Source organism: Neophocaena asiaeorientalis, unplaced genomic scaffold, assembly GCF_003031525.2.
Source record: "Neophocaena asiaeorientalis asiaeorientalis breed wild unplaced genomic scaffold, Neophocaena_asiaeorientalis_V1.1 scaffold220, whole genome shotgun sequence".
NCBI classification, from domain to species: domain Eukaryota; kingdom Metazoa; phylum Chordata; class Mammalia; order Artiodactyla; family Phocoenidae; genus Neophocaena; species Neophocaena asiaeorientalis.
This window is the reverse complement of record NW_020174042.1, coordinates 1,238,323-1,265,153: the sequence shown is the minus strand read 5'-3', so window position 1 is coordinate 1,265,153 and position 26,831 is coordinate 1,238,323. Positions and strand designations below refer to the sequence as shown.

General features: G+C 37.0%; 1 pseudogene; it reads right to left on the bottom strand.

Annotated features, from left to right (window-relative positions):
- Positions 1 to 26,831, bottom strand: part of LOC112405416 (solute carrier family 25 member 36 pseudogene) — a 29,791-nt pseudogene that overhangs the window by 1,545 nt on the left and 1,415 nt on the right.

Genomic DNA, 26,831 nt, shown 5'->3' with positions numbered 1-26,831 from the left:
CCCCAAAAAAAAAAAAAAAAAAAAAAACTATAAATATAGAATGCATTACTATTACTTTTGTTTTAGAATAATTGAAAATAAGAAAATGTTAATTTTATCTTCATTTATTCCATTTAATTTATTCTTGTTTCTTTCTGGTAGATCCAATTTTCAGTCTGATATATTATTTCTGCCTGAAGAAATTTAACATTTTTTGTAGAGTAGGTATATTGGTAATAAATTCCCTTAGTTTTTGTCTGAAGGTATTTAATTTTCCTTCATTTTTAAAAAAATTTAATTTAATTTTTGGCTGCATTGGGTCTTTGTGGCAGCACGTGGGCTTTCTCTAGTTGTGGTGAGCGGGGGCTACTCTTTGCTGAGGTGCGCTGGCTTCTCATTGCTTCTCTTGTTGCAGAGCATGGGCTTAAGGCGTGTGGGCTTCAGTAGTTGCAGCACACAGGCTCAGTAGTTGTGGCACATGAGCCCTAGAGCGTGTGGGCCTCAGTAGTTGTGGCTTGCGGGCTCCAGAGTGCAGGCTCAGTAGTTGTGGCACACAGGCTTAGTTACTCCACGGTGTGTGGGATCTTCCAGGACCAGGGCTCAAACCTGTGTCCCCTGCATTGGCAGGTGGATTCTTAACCACTGTGCTACCAGGGAAGTCCCTGTTTGTCCTTCATTTTTAAAAGATATTTTTGCTGGATAAAGAATTCTGGGTTGAGAGCAGTTGCACTCCTGGGTATATATCTGAAAAAACAAAAACACTAATTTGAAATGATATGTTCACTCCAATGTTCATAGCAGAGCTATTTACAATTGTCAATGTATGGAAACAACCTAAGTGTTCATCAATATATGAATGGATAAAGAAAATGTGGAATGTATATTCTCAATGGAGTACTACTCAGCCATAAAAAAGAATGAAGTTTTGCCATTTGCAGTAACATGGATGGACTTGGAGGGCATTATGCTAAGTGAAATAAGTCAGACAGACATATACTTATATCACTTATGTGTGGAATCTAAAAAATACAACAAACTAGTGAATATAACAAAAAGAAGCAAACTCAAAAGACAGAGAGAACAAACTAGTGGTTACCAGTGAGGAGCGGGAAGGGGGAGGGGCAATATAGGGGAAGGAGATAAAAAATGGTTATTATGGGATTATATGAAATCAAGTGTGTGAAACTTTTGAAAAGTGTAAAGTACTATAGAATTTAAAGACTCTTTCATTCAATTAAAAAAAAATAAAGTGAATCCATATCAAAAGGGGGAGGCTTATTACCATGAAAAATATTTGCTCAATCAATAAATGAATTCAATATTAAAAAAAATAATTCTGGGTTGACAGTTTTTCTTTCAACATTTAAACGGTGTTGTTTTCTAGATTGGATGTTTCTGATAGAAGTTTGTTGTAATTCTTGTCTTCATTCCTCTGTATATAATGCTTCTTTTGAAGAATTTCTCATTGTCTTTGTTCTTAACACTTTGAATATGATAGGTCTATATATATTTTAAATGTATCATGCTTGCTGTTCTCTGGACTTCTTGGATTTACTGCTTCATAACTATCATTAATTTGGAAAACTCTCATCCTTTATTTCTTCAGGTATGTTCTTCTGGCCCTTTTTTCTTTCTTGTCCTCTGGCATTTTGTTCAACAGCTCTTGGATGTTCTATTAAGATTTTTTTTCATTCCTTTTTTCCTGTTGGATTTCAGTTTGAGTAATTGCTATTGACTTTTCTTCAAGTCTATTTGTTCTTTCAAGTGTCAAGTCTATTGATGAGCAGTTGAAGGCATTCTTTATCTCTGTTACTGTCTTATTTATTTCTAGCTTCACTCTGAAGAAATTACCCCTCTGATCTTAGATGTCTTCTGCCTTTTAAATTAGAACTTTTAACCTATTAATCAAAATTATTTTAAATTCTCTGCCACATAGTTCCAGTATCTGGGGCAGAAGCTAGATTTTGCATAGGGTTTTAAGCTGCACTCAGAGTTGCTTATCACTACGTAAGTTTGTAGAGAAACATCACAGACCAGCAAGTTGGGCAGCTTGTTGGGAGTAAAATTGAAATAATAAAACAGAGGAAACATTCTGGCACTCTCTTTGTTAGAATTTTATTCTCACTAGAACACTTAAATGTGGTAAACCTAATTCCATAGCTCTAAACTCATAATCTCTTCATCACAAGAGCTTTATCCCTCCTCTAGCACTTACACAAATGTTCTGAACATTAATTCAAGTATAATTTTTAAAGGAGTTTATTATAGGTTCTTTTTGACCTAATTTGTTAAGAATGTTTCTTTTTTTCTGTCATAACCTTCCCTCACTAATTTCTACAGGCAATATGTCTTTAGAAAATGCTCCTAAGGCTACAACACATGGCCAGACAACTAACATCAAGATTTTTTCAAAATGCAGTGGTGCTTTTAGTTTTTGAAACAGTCAGCTGTAAAAATCATGTGGGTGGCTTTGAAGCATAAACATACACACAAATAATGTGATAGTTCTTTCCAAAAAGACTCGGAATATTTTGCTCATCTTGATATTGGGGAGTATGTTCTTCCTTTTTTTGACATGTGAATAATATAAGCTTTATTTCACAAGCTTTTCACCCATCTACCCACCCATTTATCCACTCATCCATTCGTTTATTCAACAAACATCTTCTGAATGCCTATCTGCCAAATACTTCATGAATAATACAAAGATGCTCCTTGCAGGGAGTTTATCATTTACTGGAGGAGATAAGATGTAATGATAAGGAAGAATGATACACAATAAAGTGTGATGTTGTCACTGTTCCCTAGAAGAAGAGTCTATGTGGAGCACCCGTTTGCCCTTTCAATTGCTAATTTCCTGCCCACATTCTCTCCTGTGCTCAGTTGCACAACTCAAACTCAATAAGAATGAGACTGTTGGTGTTCCTTTCATGTTCTCTGGGGTGAAAACTCTCTCCCTGATGTACATGCACAATCCCAATAGTATTTATGAGAGTTACTAGTGCCAGCAGGAGGCTCTGCCGCTGAAACTGTTGGAAGACATTTGAACAGCTTTTCAGTGAAGATTAATGGTTTCAGAAAAAAAAAAATCTTGGTCTTGGATATAACAGAAGAAAGCCAGCGAGGATACTTCACAAGCGAGGTGTGTTTGAGGAGCTGATGTTGGAACTGAAGTTTTGATGAATTACTTGTATAATGCTACTGACAGGAAGATGTCAAAGTTGGTGGATAACAACAGAGAAAATAATGAGTTACCATTCCAGAATGCCAAAGCACACCAACAATGCATTTCTCCAAGAGAATAGTAAGCAAATGCATTTCTGTGGGTTAAATTCATTTGCCAAGGCAGACTTAGAAAGAAAGCTGGCCAAGGTGGAACCGCTGCTGTAAAGAACATGCAGATTATACTTCCAATAATGACTCAGGCTTTCAAACTTCCAGTGAGCACAGGATCCTGCATTAAACAATTGCACTTTCTCTGTCTTTTTGGTCTTCCCCATCTCTCTGGGTTGAGAATCTAGATGGAAAAACACAGTGAAGAATGAAGCACATAGAACCTTGGTTCAGGAATTTTAATTATTTCCCAAACACATATTGTGTTTTGATCGTTCCTCAAAAACACTACTGAGACAAATTTCATTATTTGGTTTGCTTTGGAATATTACCTCTTCTTATTGTAACTGAGATGCTTACGCCTTCTTTGACATAAGGTTCTTATAAGGCCTTCTGTAAACTGTGATTCAACAGTTTGAGGCTATCTGCAGGATCCCTCATTCCCTCACTCATTTTAGTGGTCTGGAATCACAGACATTCTGCCACATTCCACGTTATATAGAAAGCCGCAGGGAAGAACCAGACAGGGTGTCATCATCTTTATGAGTAAAACAGCGTTCTCTATTACTTGCCCTGCTATCAATATCGTCTACCCGCTACCACTATAGCCATCACCCGAGACAGAATCTATAGCCAAATGTCCTCATCCTTCCAGAACAAGCTGTCCTACTGTCCTGGAGGGAAGGCAGTGTCAATATGGGTCTGAGCAGATAGTTAAATTGCCCCTCAGAGATGGTCTGGTATCTGTGGTTTTGACACATCTTTTTTCCTTCTGTTTTTTTTTTTTTTTCTCCTTAATTCATCAGAGTAAAAATTTATTCCTGAAGAACACATTTTAATATATACATGTAATACATTTACACTATATAAAAATATATATTTCTACAGGCTGTAAATCCATGTTTTCACTTGCATTTTGTGAACGTTAATGAGGTTAATACTCTTGAGAACAGGAATAAGAAATATTAGGTAGGCTTCGAATATCATATACTATTGGAAACTAACTGCATGTGAGGAGAGAATTATATTTTTTGAGGTTCGGATTTGGGCAAAGCAAGGTCTGAATGATTGTATTTCCCTGGATATTTCAACACAAAGTTGCTGTGACATATAAGAAGACTAGAAATTGTTTTGTAAGCAGAATATGTAAATAACCATAACAGTGATTATATTTTGTACTATCACAGATAATATTGTACTATATGTTAAGATGTTTTTAACATGCATTATTTCATTTAATTTTCACAACTCTTAAGATTAAGTATTATTTTGTTAATACACATTTTATAGGCTTAAAAAAACGTTAAGTGATTTGCCAAAGTCACACAGTGTTGAAACTTAAAGCAAAGATATATCATCATAGAGCCTCATTAAATATCCCTTAACATCTACATTTTGCGATTTGTTGCTTGGTCAATGGCCCAGGGAAGGATTATTCACACACAAGTACTTCCAGATGCTGTGAGGAATTGCATAGGGTGCCAGGCATGCATTGCTTTGGGTTCAATGGGTTCTTTTTCTTTGCTCAGAAGGTCATTTATACCCTGAGGTTCATATATCTACAACTGAGGGCATATTAACAGAACAGCTAAAATCCTGACAGTAAAATTGATGGTAAAAGCAGGTCAAAGGATTATAATGGGGTAAATTAACTGCAAAATGGGAGAACAAGAAAGCTTAATTTTGCATTTTGGCAGTGTTTTAAATTCCTTTTTATTCAATTTAGTTTCGCTTTGTTTTCTTTGAACGTTTTTGGCTACATTTACTGCTCTATACTGAGAGGCTTGCTGATTATAGCTTCACGCCTTTCCTCAATTTACACTAAAATATTGTAGTTAAATTCCTGAGGTGCATTGAAATTTTGGATATTAATATGCCTACATTATTTCCAAGTTAAGTTTGTTTTTCCTGGTTTTAGAAGGCCTACAAAAATGGTAGTACCATTTACTGAAAATTGTTCAGCAAGTCCTCCTAACTCTGTTTAAAGGTTGCTTCTGAAAAGCAGAAAGTCCTTCACTGGGTCATATTTGAATTCACACACTCATCACAAGTTTTGGATCCAGCCCAGGGTTGTTAAGATTCTTTTCCTTTTTTTTAAAAAGAATTAATTAATTTTTATTTTTTGGCTGCCTTGGGTCTTAGTTGCGGCTTGCAGTCTCTTTGTCATGGTGCTTGGGTCTCTCTCTAGTTGTGCTTAGGCTTCTCTCTAGTTGTGGTGTGTGGGTTTTTTCTCTCTCCAGTTGTGACACACAGGCTCCAGGGCACATGGGCTCTGTAGTTGTGGTGTGCGGGCTCCAGAGCACGTGGGCTCTGTACTTTGCAGCACGTGGGCTCTCTAGTTGAGGCACGTGGGCTTAGCTGCCCCGTGGCATGTCGGAACGTAGTTCCCCGACCAGGGATCGAACCTGCGTCCCCTGCGTTGGAAGGCGAATTCTTTACCACTGAACCACAGGGGAGTCCCAAGGTTCTTTTCCTTGACTGGCACAAAGTGTTGATTAAAGTTCTGTTTGGCTTCCACTCAATGGTTGGCCAGCTTCCAGCAACAGTATTCCTAGTCTATCTGTATGATGACATTTAAAATATCATGTACTAGAGATGATACATATAATATCTAGAAGGTATTTTTAAGGAAGAAGGTCTTCCCACGTGAGCTATGCAACTACTTGCTGTAGCTCAGGGTTTTTTCCTCCTCAGGCAGTTCCCTCATCTTTTCTTAGCCAGAGCTCATTTTACTTACTTATTTTAACATAATACATTATATTTATTAGCTATTTTGTTTATCAGTTCTTTCACTCATTTGTGATTTTGTTTCTTCCACTAGTCCTCATTTCTTGAAGCCATAGTCAGGATCTGGCCCAAAGGAGGTATATAATAAATATCAGCTGAATAATAGAAGTATTTTTTTCTAACTTTATTGAGAAATAATTGACAAAATATAATATATTTAAAGAGTACAACATAATGATTTTACTCACACATATGTGCAATACTTTGTGGAATAATTACCAAGATCAAGATAATTAATACATCCATCACCTCACATAGTTAACTTTTTTTGTGTGTGTTGTGAGAACACTGAAGATCTACTCAATCAACTTTCAAGTATATGATTTTGTATTATTAACTGTAGTCACCAAAGTTTGTACTTCTTGACTTATATCTCCCCATTTCTCTCTCCCCCCAACCACCGGCAATCACCATTCTAGTCCCCATTTCTATGAAATTAACTTTTATTTTCTTTTAGGTTCCACACAGAAGTGATACCGTACATTATTTATCTTTCTCTCTGGCTTACATTACTTAGCAGAATGCCCTTCAGTTTCATCCACATTGTTGCAGGTGGCAGAATTTCCTTTTTTTCTGTGGTTGAATAATATTCCATTGTGTGTGTATGTGTATATATATATTTATATAATTTTTTGTTATATTCACTAGTTTGTTTTTTTTTTTAGGTTCTACATATAAGTGATAATATTTAGTATTTGTCTTTCTCTGTCTCACTTATTTCACTAAGCATAATATCCTCCAGGTCCACCCATGTTGCTGCAAGTGGCATTATTTCATTCTTTTTATGGCTGAGTAATATTCCATTGTATATGTGTACCACATCTTCTTTATCCATTCATCTGTTGATGGACACTTAGGTTGCTTCCATGTCTTGGCTATGGTAAATAATGCTGCTATGAACACTGGGGTGCATGTTTCTTTTCAAATTAGTGCTTTTGTTTTCTTCCAATATTTGCCCAGGAGTGGAATTGCTTGATTATATGGTAGTTCTAGTTTTAATTTTCTGAGGAACCTCCATACTGTTTTCCAAAGTGACTGCCCAATTTTTTTCCTACCAAAAGTGTACCAGGGTTCTGTTTTCTCCACATCCTCACCAACATTTGTCATTTGTGGTCTTTTTTTTTTTAAGTTTCTTTTTATTTATTTATTTATATGTATATATATTTTTGGCTGCATTGGGTCTTTGTTGCTACACGCGAGCTTCCTCTAGTTGTGGAGAGTGGGAGCTACTTCTTGTTGTGGTGCGCAGACTTCTCATTGTGGTGGCTTCTCGTTGCGAAGCATGGGCTCTAGGCGTGAGAGCTTCAGTAGTTGCAGCACACAGGCTTAGTAGTGGCAGTATGTGGGCCCTCGAGTGTGCAGGGTTCAGTAGTTGCAGTGCGTGGGCTCAGTAGTTCTGGCTCACGGGCTCTAGAGCACAGGCTCAGTAGTTGTAACCCACGGGCTTTGTTGCTCTGCAGCACGTGGGATCTTCCCTGACAAAGGGCCAAACCCATGTCCCCTGCATTGGCAGGTGGATTCTTAACCACTGTGCTACCAGGGAAGTCCCTGTTTGTGGTCTTTTTGATGATAGCCATTCTGACAGGTTTGAGGTGATAGCTCATTGTGGTTTTGATTTGCATTTCTATGATGACTAGCAATGTTGAGCATCTTTTCCTGTGCCCATTGGCCATCTGTATGTCTTCTTTGGAAAATGTCTATTCAGGTCTTCTACCTAGTTTTTAATCAGCTTGTTGATATTGAGTTGTAATGAGCTGTTTATATATATTGGATATTAACCCCTTATAAGTCATATCATTTGAAAATATTTTCTCCCATTCAGTAGGTTGTCTTTTTGTTTTGTTGATGGTTTCCTTTGCTGTGCAGAAAATCCCATTTGTTTATTTTTGCTTTTGTTTCTTTTGCCTTAGGAGATACATCCAAAAAAATATTGCTGTGATTTATGTCAAAGAGTATGCTGCCTATGTTTTCATATGAGTTTTATGGTTTCTGTTCCTTTATCCATTTTGAGCTTATTTTTGTATATTGTGTGAGAAATTATTCTAATTTCATTCTTTTACATGTAGCTGTCCAGTTTTCCCAGCACCACTGATTGAAGAGACTTTGTCTTCTCCATTGTATATTCTGGCACTCCTTTGTCTTAGATTAATTGATGATGAGTGATTGGGTTTATTTCTGAGCTCTCTATTCTGTTCCATTGATATATGTGTCTGGTTTTGTGCCAGTACCATGCTGTTTTGATTAGTGTAGATTTGTAGCATAGTCAGGGAGCATGATTCTTCCACCTCCTTTCTTCTTTCTCAAGATTGTTTTGACTATTCAGGGTCTATTGTGTTTCCATACAAATTTTAAAATTATTTGTTTTAGTTCTGTGAAAACTGTCATGGGTATTTTGATAGGGGTTACATTGTATCTGTAGATTGCCTTGGGTGGTATGGTCATTTTAACAACATTAATTCTTCCAATCCATGAACACAGTATATCTTTCCATCTGTTGTGTCATCTTTAATCTCTTTCATCAGGGTCTTCTAGTTTTCCGAATACAGGTCTTTTACCTTCTTAAATTTATTCCCAGGTTTTTTTTTTTTTTTTGACATGGTGTTAAATGGGATTGTTTCCTTAATTTCTCTTTATGATATCTTGTTTTCAGTGTATAGAAATGCAACAGATTTCGGAATATTAATTTTGTATCCTGTAACTTTACTGAATTCATTAGTGAGCTCTAGTAGTTTTTTGGTGGAGTCTCTAGGATTTTCTATGTATAGTATCATGTCATCTGCAAACAGTGATAGTTTTACTTCTTCCTTTCCAATCTGGATTTCTTTTATTTCTTTTTCTTGTCTGATTGCTGGGGCTAGGATTTCCAATACTATGTTGAATAAAAGTGGTGTGGTGAGCATCCTTGTCTTATGCCTGATCTTAGAGGGAATGCTTTCAGCTTTTCACCAATGATTATGATGTTAGCTGTGGGCTTATCATATATGGCCTTTATCATGTTGAGGTGTGTTCTTTCTGTACCTACTTTGTTGAGAGTTTTTTTTTTTATCATAAATGGATGTTGAATTTTGTCAAAAGCCTTTTCTGCATCCATTGAGATGATTATATGGTATTTATGGTTTTTATTCTTTAATTTGTTAATGTGGTGTATCATATTGATTGTGGTGTATCATACTGACTTTTTTTGTGTGTGAATCTTTGTCTGGCTTTGGTATCAGGGTGATAATGGCCTTTTAGAATGGGTTTGAAGCATTTCTTCCTCTGCAAGTTTTGGAGTAGTTTCAGAGGATAGGTGTTAACTCTGCTCTAAAGAATGTTTGGTAAAATTCACCTGTGAAGCCATCTGGTCCTGGACTTTTGTTTGTTGGGAGATTTTTGGTTGCTGATTCAATTTATTACTGGTAATTGGTCTGTTAATATTTTCTATTTCTTCCTGGTTTAGTCTTGGGAGAGTGTACATTTATAGAAGTTGGACCATTTCTTCTAGATTGTCCATTTTATTGACATATGGTTGTTCATAGTAGTCTCTTAAGATCCTTTGTATTTCTGTGGTGCCGGTTGCAACTTCTCCTTATTCATCTCTGATTTTATTGATTTGGGCCCTCTCTTTTTTTCTTGATGAGTCTGTCTAAGGGCTGATCAATTTTGTTTATCTTTTCAAAGAACCAACTCTTAGTTTCATTGATATTTTCTCTCTTTTTTTTTTTTTTTTAGTCTCGATTTCATTTATTTCTGCTCTGATCTTTATGATTTCTTTTCTTCTACTAACTTTGGTGGGGTTTTTTTTTTGTTGTTCTTTTTCTAGTTTCTTTAGGTGTGAAATTAGGTTGTTTATTTGAGATTTTTCTTGTTTCCTGAGGTAAGCTTGTATTGCTATAAACTTCCCTCTTAAAAATGCTTTTGCTGAGTACCATAGATTTTGGATCATAGTGTTTTTGTTTTCATTTGTCTGTAGGTATTTTTTTGATTTCTTCTTCGATTTCTTTAGTGATCCGTTGGTTGTTTAATAGCATATTGTTTAGCCTCCATGTGTTTGTGGGTGTTTTGCAGCTTTTTTCTTGTAGTTGATTTCTAGTCTCATAGTGTTGTGGTCAGAAAAGATGCTTGATATACTTAAAGTTGCTGGGGCTTTTTATATGTCCTAGCATGTGATCTATCCTGAAGAATATTGCAGGTGCACTTGAAAAGAATGTGTATTCTGCTGCTTTTGGATGAATGTGTGTGTGTATATATATATATATATATATAAAATTGTTGAATAATATTTCTGTGTTTCTCTGTGTGTGTATATGTGATATATATTTATCACATTTTCTTTATCCATTCATCCACTGAAGGCCATTTAGGTTATTTCCATATTTTGCCTGTTGTGAATAATGCTGCAATAAACATGGAAGTACAGATATCTCTTCAAGACATGGAATTTATTGATAGAAATATTTTTATAAATCCAATGTTGGCAAGAATGTGAGAAAATGAATGCTCTTATATTCTTCTGGTGGGAGTGTATATAGGCATGAACTTTATGGAGGGAAACTGACAGTGTGTGACAAAGTCCTTAACAGCTTACTCAAAAATTGTAGGGATTTATCCCATGAAAAGCATCAGATATTTGATCAAAGATTTGTGGATCTTTGACACAAGACATTCATCACATTATGTATAATAGTTAAAAATTAAAAGCAACCAAAACGTCTGATATAGGATAACATGCAATTATTAAAAGTGATATTTTTGAAGATATTTAATAGAATATTAATGGCATTAGTAAAATGAAAACTATGCATATAATTGGATAATTTTGAATTTGTGAAAAAAATCACATATACACACATGTATTATTTGAAGAAAGTTGAGAACAAATACAGTGAAATGTTTAGAGAGTTTATCTCTGGGTGGAAATAGTATGTGTGATATTAATGCTTTTTTTTTTTAATATGTTCACTATTCCCTCCAAAATTGTTTGCAATGAGTATATAATTTTTCCTGATTAGTTAAATGTGTTATATTAAAAAATAGCTTTGTAAGAATAGTAATCTAATATTACTTTGTAGAAAATATTTCTTCCAGTCCCATTGAACTTTGAATAATGGTATGTATAAATTAGAAAGCCAAGATGGGATTTTAAAATTGCTTTGAACTATTTGTTGGCCACTAAACAGTAGAACATCAAACAGAACAAGCATGTCTCTAAAAGCATAGTAAAGTCCATGCGTCTTCCTTGTTGTCTCTTTCAGCAGTGTAAGATAATTATATTTACGATTACAAGCAATTGTTTCATTAAAATATCAGCCAGCCCTATATTCTTGAATAAATTAAAATCTTCAACATGAAGAAAGGTTGGTTTAATCAAGTTTTGCATCATATAGACATTGATCCTGCAGGGGCTGAACATCTGTCTATACCAGGTTCTGGTAGTTTTCATGAAAAGTAGGTCTGTTTGCAGCAATATGTGATTCATTTAAGGAAATGTATTTTTAGACATGCCCTCATGGACTATGTGAATGACATTTTTGGTGCTGTTGGTGCATAACCTGTTGGAGCAGCCCTGGATGCTTAGGAATTTCATTGTCAGACCTGAAATGGACAATAAAGTTAAGCTCATGAGGACAGATTTTTAAAAAAATAAATTTACTTATTTATTTATTTATGGCTGTGTTGGGTCTTTGTTGCTGCATGTGGGCTTTCTCTAGTTGTGGCGAGCGGGGGCTACTCTTCATTGTGGTGCGCAGGCTTCTCATTGTGGTGGCTTCTCTTGCTGTGGAGCAAGGGCTCTAGGCACGTGGGCTCTAGAGTGCAGGCTCAGAAGTTGTGGCGCAGGGGATTAGTTGCTCCGTGGCATGTGGGATCTTCCCGGATCAAGGCTTGAACCCATGTTGCCTGCACTGACAGGTGGATTCTTAACCACTGTGCCACCAGGGAAGTCCATGAGGACAGGTTTTTTTTTTTAAAAAAAGGGAATTCCCTAGGGGTCCAGTGGTTAGGAGTTGATGCTTCCACTGCCAGGGGAACTGATCCCACAAGCCATGTGGCATGGCCAAAAAAAAAAAAAAAAAAAAAACCCCCACGTAACTGAAAATGGCCACAAATGAGTTAGAAACATCTTTAGATTATCAATGAAAGAAGACATCACTTAAATTTTGGTTATGATACTGAAGGATAGAGAGATGTATAATTGTATGAATAAATGTATGCTGTTAAAAGTTAGCATTTTTTTCATTTACATTAAATTCACTGTTTCTACATTAAGATATAATTGATTGCATTTTAGGATGAAAAACATGGTAATTGCTGGCATTTAATCATTAGAATACTGTTTCTTCATTTTGCAAGGGAGTAAACAGAGCTTCAGAAATGTTGATTAACTTGTTGGAGTTCTCACAGCTCCTAAGCCAAGGTACTAATTCATCTTGGTCTGCGATCTATGGGCTTACCCTATAAACACTACAACGCTTTGAGGGCACTTGACTCTTTCAAGGGCACAGAATTAGCTTCTTTTTTTTATTTGTGACATGTGGGATCTTTTAGTTGCCGTATGTGGCATCTAGTTCCCTGACCAGGGATTGAACCCGGGCCCCTTGCATTGGGATCGTGAGTCTTTACCACTGGTCCACCAGGGAAGTCCCCATAATTGGCTCTTCAAAGAGGCCTGTATCTCCAAGGATGAGCTCAAGGCAGAGGTCGCCCAGGGCAAGTCCCTGGGTGGGGAAAGCAGTGATAATAACCTCAATTCTGCCACCTGTGGCTGTGAGAAATTTTCCAGGGAAAAGTTGGGTCAGATTTTCTGGTTTGGTTGAGTCAACAGAGTTAACCATAATAGGTGCAAAGCGTAGCTCTCTTCAGTTCCATGTTTGGAGCCTGGCCTCCCAGTGAGGGCCTTTCCACCCATGAAGGTAGAGCTTGCCAGATCATTAAGGCTTCAGCAGGGAAGGAAATTATCTAGTGTTTTTGAGTTAACTGTGGTCAGTGGTGCTGAACTATTTGGACTTAGATTTCGTGTATTAGAGACACAGAGTTTTCCTGGCAACACTTGAAAAACATATTAAGACTTTGCCGCTTCTCTGTTCACGTGTTCACCAGTAGGACACACTGTAGTTCTGTGGCCTAAGAAGGGTAACTGTGTACACGGTATTTCTCATAATAATCCCCCCTTTGCTCACTTCTTGCTGTTTTACTGCCAGCCTAACTTGCCGGGGATTCTCTGCTAGCTTTCTTTTTTTTTTTTTAATTTTATTTTATATTGGAACATAGTTGATTAACAATGTTGTGTTAGTTTCAGGTGTACAGCAAAGTGATTCAGTTATACATAGACATGTATTTATTCTTTTTCAAATTCTTTTTCCCATTTAGGTTATTAAAGAATATTGAGCAGCATTCCCTGTGCTATAGAGTAGGTCCTTGTTGGTTATCTGTTTTTTTTTGTTGTTTGTTTGTTTTTTGTTTTGTTTTTTATTCAAACAGAAAGTCACAAAAATTATAAACATCCTCATCAGTTCACTCAGTCCCATGTAATTAATTATTTTTTCATCTTGATTTTTGTTAGCACTTTTATGAGTTCATCAGTTTTCCATCAGAGTTCTGAAAATGCTTATTCATTCAGTTTAGCAGTATAGTCAGTTACCAGAAACCTGTACTTGTCAGAGTCTTTTCCATGAATCCCTTGAAGATGAAACCCTTTTATAGGAACATATTTGCAAAAGCATCAGAGTATACCCAGAACTGTCTGTAAATGACAAAAGACTTAAAAATGACCATGGTTAAATATTTGATGAAAGTTCATAATAATGCAATTGACAAGGAAATTTAGTTATTTCTGCGATATACATTTTAAAGTAATAACTAAAATTATGACTTATAACATTATACCAGAACATATAAGATTTTTAGAAATTTCATGTAATGTCTGAAACATTTATATTAACATATTTCCATACAAATAACCCAAAGAAAGTTTAGTATTAGTTGTTTTGTTTGTTTGTTTGTTTTTTTATACTGCAGGTTCTTATTAGTCATCAATTTTATACACATCAGTGTATACATGTCAATCCCAATCACCCAATTCAGCACACCACCATCCCCACTCCACTGGGGTTTTCCCTGCTTGGTGTCCATACATCTGTTCACTACATCTGTGTCTCAACTTCTGCCCTGCAAACTGACTTTTCAGATTTTTCATCATTAGTGTATAGGAATGCAAGAGATTTCTGTGCGTTAATTTTGTATCCTGCAACTTTACCAAATTAATTGATTAGCTCTAGTAGTTTTCTGGTGGCATTTTTAGGATTCTCTATGTATAGTATCATGTCATCTGCAAACAGTGACAGTTTTACTTCTTCTTTTCCAATTTGTATTCATCAAATTTTTTTTTCTTCTCTGATTGCTGTGGCTAGGACTTCCAAAACTATGTTGAATAATAGTGGCTAGAGTGGAAATCCTTGTCTTGTTCCTGATCTTAGGGGAAATGCTTTCAGTCTTTCACCATTGACCATGATGTTTGCTGTGGGTTTGTCATGTATGGCCTTTATTATGGTGAGATCTTTATTATGTTCCCTCTATGCCCAATTTCTGGAGAGTTTTTATCATAAATGTGTTTTGAATTTTCTCAAAAGCTTTTTCTGCATCTACTGAGATGATCATATGGTTTTTATTCTTCAATTTGTTAATATGGTGTATTACATTGATTGCTTTGTGTATATTGAAGAATCCTTGCGTCCCTGGGATAAATCCCATTTGATTGTGGTGTATGATCCTTTTAATGTGTTGTTGGATTCTGTTTGCTAGTATTGTGTTGAGGAATTTTGCATCTATGTTCATTAGTGATATTGGTCTGTAATTTTATCTTTTTGTAGTGTCTTTGTCTGGTTTTGGTATCAGGCTGATGGTGGCCTCATTGAATGAGTTTGAGAGTGTTCCTTCCTCTGCAATTTTTTGGAGGAGTTTGAGAAGGATGGGTGTTAGCTCTTCTCTAAATGTTTGATTGAATTCACCTGTGAAACAATCTGGTCCTGGACTTTTGTTTGTTGGAAGATTTTTAATCCCAGTTTCAATTTCATTACGTGTGATTTGTCTGTTCATATTTTCTGTTTCTTCCTGGTTCTGTCTTGGAAGGTTATACCTTTCTAAGAATTTGTCCATTTCTTCCAGGTTGTCCATTTTATTGGCATAGAGTTTGTTGTAGTAGTCTCTTAGGATGCTTTGTATTTCTGCAGTGTCTATTGTAACTTCTCCTTTTTCATTTCTAATTTTATTGATTTGAGTCCTTTCCTTCTTTTTCTTGATGAGTCTGGCTAATGGTTTATCAACTTTGTTGATCTTCTCAAAGAACCAGCTTTTAGTTTTATTGATCTTTGCTATTGTTTTCTTTGTTTGTATTTCATTTATTTCTGCTCTGATCTTTATGATTTCTTTCCTTCTGCTAGCTTTGGGTTTTGCTTGTTCTTCTTTCTCTAGTTCCTTTAGGTGTAAAGTTAGATTGTTTACTTGAGATTTGTCTTCTTTCTTGAGGTAGGCTTGTATAGCTATAAACTTCCCTCTTAGAACTCTTTTGCTGCATCCCATAGGTTTTGGATCATTGTGTTTTCATTGTCATTTGTCTCTAGGTATTTTTTGATTTCCTCTTTGATTTCTTCAGTGATCTCTTGGTTATTTAGTAATGTATTTTTTAGGGTTTGTGTTTTTTACGTTTTTTTCCCCTGTAATGCATTTCTAATCTCATAGCATTGTGGTCAGAAAAGATGCTTGATATGATTTCAATTTTCTTAAATTTACTGAGGCTTGATTTGTGACCCAAGATGCGATCTATCCTGGAGAATGTTCTGTGTGCACTTGAGAAGAAAGTGTAATATGCTGTTTTTGGATGGAATGTCCTATAAATATGAATTAAATCTATCTGATCTACTGTGTCATTTAAAGCTTCTGTTTCCTTATTTATTTTCATTTTGGATGATCTGTCCATTGGTGTAAGTGAGGTGTTAAAGTCTCCTACTATTATTGCGTTACTGTTAATTTCCTCTTTTATAGCTGTTAGCAGTTGCCTTATGTATTGAGGTGCTCCTCTGTTGGGTGCATATATATTTATAATTGTTATATCTTCTTCTTGGATTGATCCCTTGATCATTATGTAGTGTCCTTCCTTGTCTCTTGTAACATTCTTTATTTTAAAGTCTATTTTATCTGCTATGAGTATAGCTACTCCAGCTTTCTTTTGATTTCCATTTTCTCTGCCAGCTTTCTGCCCCTCTGACTTCCAGTGCCAGGTGCTGTGTGTGCACAGGGCTCTGCTCCTCCTGCGTGGGAGGCCAAGGTGCTTCTCTGCTAAGGCTACCTGAAGAGGTCCAGGGACATTCAGATCAAGAAGCAAGCCAGCCAGTGTCCTCCATGCAGCACAGCTGAGCACTCTGGTTAGAGCATGGGTCTGTGTGATCTCACTTAAGAGTTAAAAATCCAGTGAAAAGAGGTATTGGTACTCCTTCCTCTTCCTTCTCACCAAATAGATGTATTAGTAGGACAGGAAACATGCTAGTGGAAAATTACCACTTTGGGTGACATCAAGAGTGTTTTCCCTTAGATCAGCTTGGTGCTTTGTGACCACCTAGAGGGTTGGGATAGGGTGGGTAGGAGGGAGGGAGATGCAAGGGGGAAGAGATATGGGGACATATGTATATGTATAACTGATTCACCTTGTTATAAAGCAGAAACGAACACACCATTGTAAAGCAATTATACTCTAATAAAGATGTTAAAAAAAAAGTGTTTTTCCTTAGTTTGTGAAATCCATGTTTCCAGAAATAAGGCTTGTTTTTTGGTCAGTAATGCTTAGAAATAGCTGAATGAATCAAACCTGCATTGTTTCTTCTTTATTTAAAAGCTTACCTTGGCAGTGACCAGTTTGAGTATGATCACAATGGTGCAAAGGAAAATAAACCCCTGTTTTACCTTGAAAGAGCTCCAACATATAGGTCCTACCATATTATGTGGTTCCCATTGCTTAGAGACATCAAAAATTAATGATTCATTTGTGGATTGTTTCCTAGTTGATAGGAAACTATCTTGGAGGCATTTTTAAAAATAATATATTCAGGGGAAAAATTTGGCTGTTGTATGCTATCTACTAATAAGAAAAGGATGATAGATTAAACAAGAGTTACTTTCCCAGGGTAACCATTAAATATGTATGTAGGACACAACAAATAAGCACAATAAGAATGAGTTTTGACAAGTTAACAGCACAATTTATCTTTAAAGCGCTGTATAAAAACAAGCTAATTAATCCTCTCACCCTCTGTATGATAAAGTGAAAAAAATTGTTACCCTTCCTTTTTTGTTGTTCATCAACCTAGTTTTATTTGAATAATTTTTAGTTTGAATGTGTTTTTGATCCTACTTGATGTCTTCCTCAGTGATAGATTTATTGCTGCCCTCCTGGGAGACCCATCTGATGATGTGACACTCCCAAAGAAAAGATTAAGTCAAACAAAACTGGCTAGCCACTGCTTGAGAGCTCATTTATAACTTTCTGAAGTTGTAAATGAATTGGAGCTTCACAGAGGCCCCTGGCTCCAGACAAGTAGACAAATTCCTACCATACATTTCTCCCTGGGGGGAAAGGTAAAAGTTAGATTTTACCTACAAGTGACTGCCATGATTGCACGAAACCATCGAGCATCATCCTGCTGACAGCCTGCCTTATATTTACAGAAACTGACTTTATGGCCAGTTTCTCAACTTACCAACTTTGTCAACCTTTTTCTCCCAGTTTTATTGAGATATAACTGACATATAACATTGTATTAGTTTAAGATATGCAACATGATGGTTTGATATATGTGTATATTATAAATGAGTAAGGGTTAGTTAACATCCATTACCTCACATTTCTTCTTGTGATGAGAACTTTCAAGATTTACTCTCTTAACAGCTTTCAAATGTGCAGTGTTGTTAACAGTAGTCACCATGCTGTACATTACATCTCCAGGACTCTTTTATAACTGGAGGTTTGTACCTTTTGACTACCTTCATTCATATCTACCCCCATTCCAACCCCTGGCCTTTGGCAACCATGGTAACCACCAATCTCTTCTCTGTTGCTATTATTCATTTTTTTTTTTTTTTAGATTCAATATGTAGCTGAGATCGTATAGTGTTTGTCTTTATCTGTCTGACTTATTTCACTTAGTATAATGACCTCAAGGTCCATCCATGTTGTTGCAAATAGCAGAATTTCCTTCTTTGTAACGGCTGCATAATATTCCTGTGTGTGTGTGTGTGTGTGTGTGTGTGTGTGTGTGTGTCACATTTTCTTTATCCATTCATCTGTCAGTGGACACTTTGTTCACATCTTGGCTACTGTAAATAATGCTGCAATGAACATTGGAGGGCAGAAGTGGCATTGTTGGATCATATATATGGTGGTCCTATTTTAAATTTTTTTCATTTTTGGTAACTTTTCATTTTGATATAATTTTAAATATACCTGGAAAAGTTGCAATGATATTATAAAGAATTCCTCTAGATTCTCTACTTCGATTGTGCCAATTGTTTCGATTTTACCCCATTTGCTTTATCATATTCTCCTTTCTCTCTCTCTCTCTCTCTTTTTTTTTTCTGAATGTGAAAAATGGAAAAATATAACGTGATTTTCTCAGAATTCTGAGTATATAAGTGCTCAATATTTAAAAGATTGGTATATACTTAAAATAATATTATTGGGTTTTTTCTTCCTTTATTTTTTAAAATTAATTTTTATTGGAATATATTTGATTTACAATGTTGTGTTAGTTTCTGCTGTACAGCAAAGTGAATCAATTATACATATACATACATCCACTCTTTTTTAGAGTCTGTTCCCATGTGGGTCATTACAGAATATTGAGTAGAGTTCCCTGTGCTATACAGTAGGTTCTTATTAGTTATCTATTTTATATATAGTAGTGTGTATATATCAATGAAATCACTATCTCAAAGAGATATCTGCACTCCCATGTTCATTGCAGCATTATTTACAAGAGCCAAGACATGTGAACAAGCAAAGTGTCCACTGACAGATGAATGGATAAAGAAAATGTGATACACATTTGTGTATATGTCAATCCTAATCTCCCAATTTATCCCTCCCCCCTTTTCCCCTTGGTAACCATAATATTGGTTTGTTTGAAAGACAAGACAGTAACAGCAGTAATATTTAATAGAGCCAAATAACTCAAGAATAAAAAACATATTTTACATTTGAAGTAAATCTCTTACATTTAGAGCTAGCTCTGCCACACAGTAGGTATTCAAGTATTCAGTGAATAAATGATTATAAATTATTTAAAAGCATAAGTATTCCAAAACTGTTTATATTTCTTCTTCTTAATATACTTTATTTCTGCAACAAGGAGATGGATGGGAGTAACCTTTATTCTGTATTTTAGAACATGAGTGTTTAACCTTTCAAACTTGCTTAATAATACAGACCACAGGCAAGAAGTTATCTTTACATTAGTGAATTAAAACATTGTGTTTTTATTAACTTCTGCTTAAGCTTAATACTGCAAAAAGTCATCACATTCACAACTGTGTTAAGTCTTTCTTTTCTTTTTCTTTATTTTTGGCCGCACTGCACAGCACTTGGGATCTTAGTTCCCCCACCAGGGATAAAACCTATGTCCCCTGCAGTGGAAGCACAGAGTTCTAACCACTGGACCACCAGGGAATTCCCACCTGTGGTAAGTCTTAAGTTAATTTCTGCCAGTTTGGATTTGGAATCAGGGAATGCACTTATCTTTAAGAAAGAGGAATATCATGACATAAAAAGTTTAAAATCTTAAAAGAAATCTGAAAGTATCTGAATCAGAAGAATTCCTTTGTCATTATTTCATCATTTTTGGTAAGAAAATGGGATGGGGTTACTTGTGTCAATGTCTTTTTTGAGAGGAATCTGTTATCAGTTGGATTGTAGAAATACTTTTTTGGGTCAAGGCACCTGTTTGGCATTCCACTTTCCTTCCAAGTAGAGCACAATTAATTTTTATTAACAAAATTTTATTGTCAACATAATTTACCTATATTGTCCTAAGAAATTAAAGTATCATTAGATGAATATTCTAATTATGTCTATATGGTCAGATTCTAGAAGGCGCTGTGTTATTTGTGGTGGAGACACCTGTGGTGATTATTTTTATGTGTCAACTTGACTGGGCCATGGGGTGCCCAGACATTTGGCCAAACACTATTCTGAGTGTGTTTATGAGGATGCTTCTGGAGAGACTAACATCTGAACTGTAGACTGAGTAAAGCAGATTGACTTCCCTAATGTTGGGGGACCTCGTCCAATCGAAGACCTGCATAGAACAAAAAAGCTGAATAAGAGGGAAATTTACTTCCTGATTATCCAGCTGGGACACTGGTCTTCTCCTGCCCTTAAGTGGAATTTACACCATCAGGTCTTCTGGTTCTCAGGCCTTCAAACTTAGACTGGAAATACACCATTTGTTCTTTTGGGTCTCCAGCCTTGCTGACTGCAGAACTTGGGACTTGTCAGCCTCCATAATTGTGTGAGCCAATTCCTATCATAAACCTCTCTCTCACTTTCTGGTATCTAGAACCAATAGCCTATTGATTTGTTTTCTCTGCAGAACCCAGACTAGCAAAACATCCTTTAGGGTACCTGCCCATTTCACAGTCACTCCTCTTCCTTGGTATCTGCCTTCCAACCTGCATTGATCAGTTTTATAGCCATTTTATCCTATTTGACTCTGTCTTCCAGCCACAGTTGAGTAGTCCAGAGGTGGACATCTGGCTTCAAGTGGACATTTCAGATTATTTATCTCAAGAATTTGAAATTGGGCCTGAGAAAGAGGGAGAAAGCATAGTTTCCTACTTGGCCAGCAAGTAACATTTAGACTTGGGAGCTGTGGGTGACTGTTTTGTCATGTGGGTGAGAAGCAGAGAAAGCTAGTCTGAAAAGAGAATAGAAATTGTCACTGGTGGAAAACAAAGAAGGGGCTCCTGACCCACTTCTCATTCCTGTTTCCATCACTTCCTCAAGCCTGGATGCTTCTTGCCTTTGGTTTCTTGTAATACCCCTGTTTCATACCCCTTCCTCTCCACCATGTATTTTATTTTTTACTTATGTTGGCTGACGTTGGTGTCTGTACTTGCATCAGTAGCCTAACTAATACATTGGCCAGGCTCATTTTTACTATTTCTATTTGTTTGTTAACTAGAGCCAATGAGAAAATCAAAGAAAAGGTAGGGTGGAAAACTGTTATGGTGTAGCTCACTGAGGAGCAGCCACAAAACAGTCAGTTCTAGTTGGAAGTCAACATTTTCATGAAGTATCCTAAAGTGAAGCATCAATTTCTGTATTAAAATACTGCGCAAGCCAGTAGTATAAGTATAATTTAACTTATTTTTGAAATGTTGATTTTATACTGTCAGAAGAGACTACACTTGTACTGCAAGAATGAGTTTTTTCTGCAAATTATTTGGTATTGTGAATTCAGGGTTAAGGTTTTGTTTCTTCTTTGTTAGAGTGGTGATCATTAATTGTGAACATGTATATGAAATCTTTCTAAGGTATTATGAGAACATTGCAAAATTCATTGTGAGAAGTACCTGCAGTACTCGCCTTGGGGTTAAATAAGATACGTGCTCCGTACCTGGCACATAGTAAGGTCTCCGTAAATGTTAACTATTATTTTCAGATTTAGAAGAAAACAGTTTTAAGTGTTCATTTATTTATCTGTCTTTTCAGTCCCACGTGATTCTTCCCACACACAATTTAGGCAGTATTTTTCTTTGCTCCGCACCTATCTGCATGGAAAAGTACCATAATGGACGTGAAGTAAAACACGGGGGCTTCTTGTCAACATCTAAACCAAGGCATTCCTGCTGCAGAATCTCCAGAGAGGGCTGTTGAAAGTGAAGATGTAACATAATTCTGTTTAATAGCAAAATGAGAGGAGGATTTTGCTGTACAGCTCCAACAACGACCTAGAACAGCAGGGCCCTCAAGTGCTGTACTTAGTCCTTGTCAGCTCCTCCTTCTGCCCATTCATTATCGATGGTTATGATGAAGCTGCCAAAGAGAGGAAGGAAGGGAAAAGGCGGGTAGAATTCTTATTAAGGTATTCCTATTTCTGCCAAATCACTACTTGGTAATGTAGAGCAACACATTTATCTGGAGACCTTTTTTAAAAATGTGAACATTGCCTTATAATGACTACTAAATAAAACCCCTAGGTTCCAGATTAATTTTTAATGAGCAGCAGTTGTGTTCTGCATGTAATAATATTCAAATTAATACATAATTAAAGTACAGTTGTACAGAATAGTTCACTTGAGAATTGAGTAGCAGAGAACAAAATTGAACATCTCCAAAGGCGGCCCACAGCTCTGTCTCCAGATTTTTCAGGCACGAAGAGAAATCAGTGTTTCCTTGAGGCAAATTCACACTTCCCAGAGGCATTAGAGATTGTTGAGAACTTTGACCAGGGCTAAAACCTTCCATGTTAGTTCATAGGAGGTGGTACTGGACACTAATTAGGACAAAATTGGCATATGTCACAGCCTTGCCCAGAGCTCTGTCAGCTTCACAATGACTTTTCTTCTATAATTTCACTGGCTAATGATTTTCACCTTTCTTAAGGCAGGTTGTTGGGTCAAACCTTGTCACTTGGAAAAAGTAAGTAAGCAGTGCTGCCAATCAACGTAGCTTTAAATATAACTTGAACTTATTATATCGAAGATATGATAATGGAAAAATGGACATCTCCAAAATGACAGGGAAATACACTGGGAGTCCAATTACTTGCCCTGCAGTTCTACTGCAGTTGGTTTAATGAAAGTCCAAGTGGTTGTTTTGGAGAGGGCATTTCTCTGTGGGGAGAGAGCAGCTATGGATTTCACCTGGAAAGTGCCTTAGTGAATAGCTGTTGCTTTTTTTAAACTCAGCATCAATCTCTCCTTCCTCTTCCATATGCTCCCCAGTTTCCTTGGGGGTACCACATCTCCCACAATCTCAGTTCTTGTACTTCAGATGAGGTTGACCTCATCCTTGGCTCCAAGAGTGGGCTTGTGACTCAGAGGGTCACATCCACCTGGCCACTGTGATTGGTTTAGGAATGAGCAGGTGACTCAAATTGGAACAGAGGCACTAAAACTTGGTTCTAGAATTTTAGGAAACTGCTGGGAGAGAAGCCTTCTCTTTTTTTTTTCGTGGACTTGGAACTGAGAAGAGGTAGACCTGGAACTGGGAACTGTGCTAAGGCACAGGCCTTCCAGAGAAAGAAGCCAACATACAGGAAAACAGTTGCTGAAAAGGGATGGGCAGCTTTCTATAGCATTGTTCAAATACATAGACTCAGCTGTGCCTGGAATTGCTCTACACCGGACTTTTCACTTACATGAACTGATAAATTCCCTTTTTTGCTTACTCTTGTTTGAGTTTGATTTTCTGCTATTGCAACTCAGAAAGTATTGACGAATATGAGACTCTTAGAAGTCTGTGCCTTTTCTCTAGTGTTATCTTAATAGAATGCAGGACACCTCCCCCTGCCAAGTTTGTGTGGGTGTTGCTGGTATTTGGGTGTTGCAACACTTAATTTGATCTTTGGAATCTCCCTAGGCTCCTACCTTGAAGGGTAACCCATAAGGCCCAGGAAAGTGAGGAGGAGAGGGAACTAGGAGGAGGAAAAGCTGGAGAAGTGAATGATCCAGCTGTCCCACTTTTCTACAGAGCCCACTTAGAGAAGATTCCTCCAGGGCAAAGCCTCTCAAACTTTAAGGGGGTATATAAATTACCTGAGGATCTTGTTAAAAAGGCAGACTATGATTCACTAATTCTAGGGTGAGGTACGTGATTCTTCATTTCTAACAAGCTTCTAGGATGCTACTGGTCCAAGGACCATACTCTGAGTTGCAAGGCCCTGGCATGGTCTCTGTCTTCACACTTAATCTCTGCATCAATCTAGAGTCTAGACTGAGTCCCCAGACTGATGGTGGAATTCTTCAGGGAGTTCTACATGAGAGATTTTCTTATGCTCTTTTACACTCTTCTTGGCAAAGCTGTTGAGCTAGACAGGGTTTTGCCTAGGGTTCATGGGTTATGCGATGGATGAAATGTCTAGAAATACTTCCAGTTTCTTGATGACAAATCACTTATTTTGTTCTGAAATAATTTACGTAACTTATTTATCTAGCTCTAAAATAAAAACTCCTACTTGGATTTTTGCTGTTAAAGTTTTCCCAGAAGACAGAACACTTATTACAGATGGTCAAAAGCTAGTTTTGCCCTCACCAAATTGAGACATACAGTATCTTTGCCTCACCCCCAGGGCTCCATATAGATTTTCCAAACCAACCACTAACTGGTCCTGGAGGAACCCAAAACCAATATTACAGTTTTAGAGAAATAGGTCAAATGTCCCTTTATATAATAAACACATCAATTCTGAGCCCACAAGTTGTTTTTACCTTTCTCCCTAAAATGACAGGATAAGTAAGATGATAGGAAGAATTCCATGTCAGTACTGAAAGGGAGGAAAGAGTGGAATGGAGGATTTGAATACTTTCTGGGACATATAAAGCAGATGAAAGAGAAATAAGGTAAAGGATCCTTCCCTGCCACACAAAGGAGGAGCCACTGCAGAAGTGACCAGATGATTCTAGTCTCAAGCTCAGAAGTGACTATGGGAGTTGGGCCAGTTTGTTGTGGGCATAGGGCTGCAAGCAAGAACGTAGGCTGTTTTGTCCATCTACGGAGATATTTTCATAGAAAATTGGTAGCAAATACTACGTTAAATTAGAAGTCTAGTGCTAGTGAAGTCTTTACAAAGTATGAGAGATGTTGGTATATATTTTAATGTAACTGGGATTAGGAAAAAATCTGAAGAACGATTGGAGAGGGAGGGAAGGACAGTGAGGTAGACAATTAGGTAAACGTGGAGTGATGAAGTGGGTTGTGCGTGTCTGTGTGGTGTGTGTGTATTTAAAATCGGTGACAATTTCTCAGAAAGAAGGTTAAAAGGAGACAATGCCATAAAAATTAGACTTCGGGAATCTGCCTCTTCTTAGAGTTATTAGAACAAGATATAAGCTCGATTAGTACTCCTACTGGGCCTTTTGCTTAACTTCCAGCAAGGGATTTTATTTACCTGAAATATGATTCCAATATGATGATCGTAAGAAGACATTTCACTTACGAAAAAGGGCTCATCAAAAACTCATTAAAATACCTTTTAAGCTCTCCTTTAAGGTCATTTTTAGTATTCATTGCACTGTTAATTAGAAAACTGTAGTTTCCTTTATTCTTACTAGAAACCCTCTCCAGTAGCATCTTTGACTCCGGTATTTTGCTGACTGCCTTGTTTCCCTGAGTTTAACTCTAACAGAATAAATGGCTCTATTTTTGCTTTGCTATATTTTCTTTAGCTATTAATTTTGCAGCCTTGATCACTGATAAATCCAAAGCTTTCATTTATTAATTTTTTGAGATGCTCTTCACATTCTCCACAGAGTCAGAGAAGATGCCAATTAAATTTGTTGCTGCAGAAGTGAGATCACAGAAAATAAATTTATATGTTCACAGTACTAACTTCCATCATGTTGAAACCCAGTTTCTTACAATTACTAAATGTCTTACATGTAAATTCAATATATACTTATTGTCGCATCTTTGCAGACATTCAGCAAATATCATTCAGTTATGGTCTCCAAGAAAACACATAGAGGAAAAATATAGACTTTATGTTGCGTGTGTGAGAGAGATTTCCTGAAGAAGACACAGGAAACCTAGTTTCTAGTCCCAATTATGGGCCTTGTTTCCACAGCAAGTCAGCAACAAACACTAAGACAGGTTTTACAAAACCTGGCCATGCCTCAAAATTACCTGGGAGTTCTTTAAAAATACAACTTCCTGGACCCAGCTCAGAATCTACTGAATTAGCCTCTCTAGTGTTGGGGCCCAGGTATCTCTATGTGGGTAAATCTCCCCAGGGATTCTGATACTGTTATTCCTCTGAACATTGTTTGACAATCAGGATCTTATCCTGGGAGTATACAGAAATACTAAAGTATTATTTAATCTAGGCAAAGGTGCTGGTCTATCCAGGACCAATCCCTTGAGTCTGAGGTGGATCTCACCTGCGGATGAAAGATGTGCATTCTGTAGGCAGAGGCTGAGGATTCTATCTGGGAAAGTGATTAAATTAATTTTTAATTAGAATAAAAAGTCCAAAACAGGGTTTCCTCAGCCAGTGGGAGGGGGTGGGGGGTGATCCAGTTAGTGGGGAGGGGGCGCCCATGGCTGGGGGAAAAACAAAGTCCAAAACTGGTAATAGAGAAGCAATGAAGGGTGGGAACGGTGCTGCCATGCTGTATAACCCCAGGAACCATTCACAATGCAGTTGTATTAGCTTTCCATCACTGTGTAACAAATCACCCCAAACTCAGCAGCTTAAAGCAACAAATATGTGTTATATCACAGTTTCTGTGGGTCAGACATATGAGTCTCTCATGTGGTTGAATTCAAGCTGTTGGTTGGGGCTGGAGTCATCCTAAGCCTTGACGGGGAGGATCTGCTTCTAAGCTCATTTATGGTGCCTGTTGGCAGGCTTCAGAATGTCTTCTTCCAAGCTCACTCACATGGTTGCTAGAAGGCCTTGGTTCTGTGCCATTTGGTGTGGCAGCTTGCTTCCTCAGAGTCAGTAATGAAAGAGGGAGAGGAGAGAAGAGAGGAGGGAGGAGAACAGAGG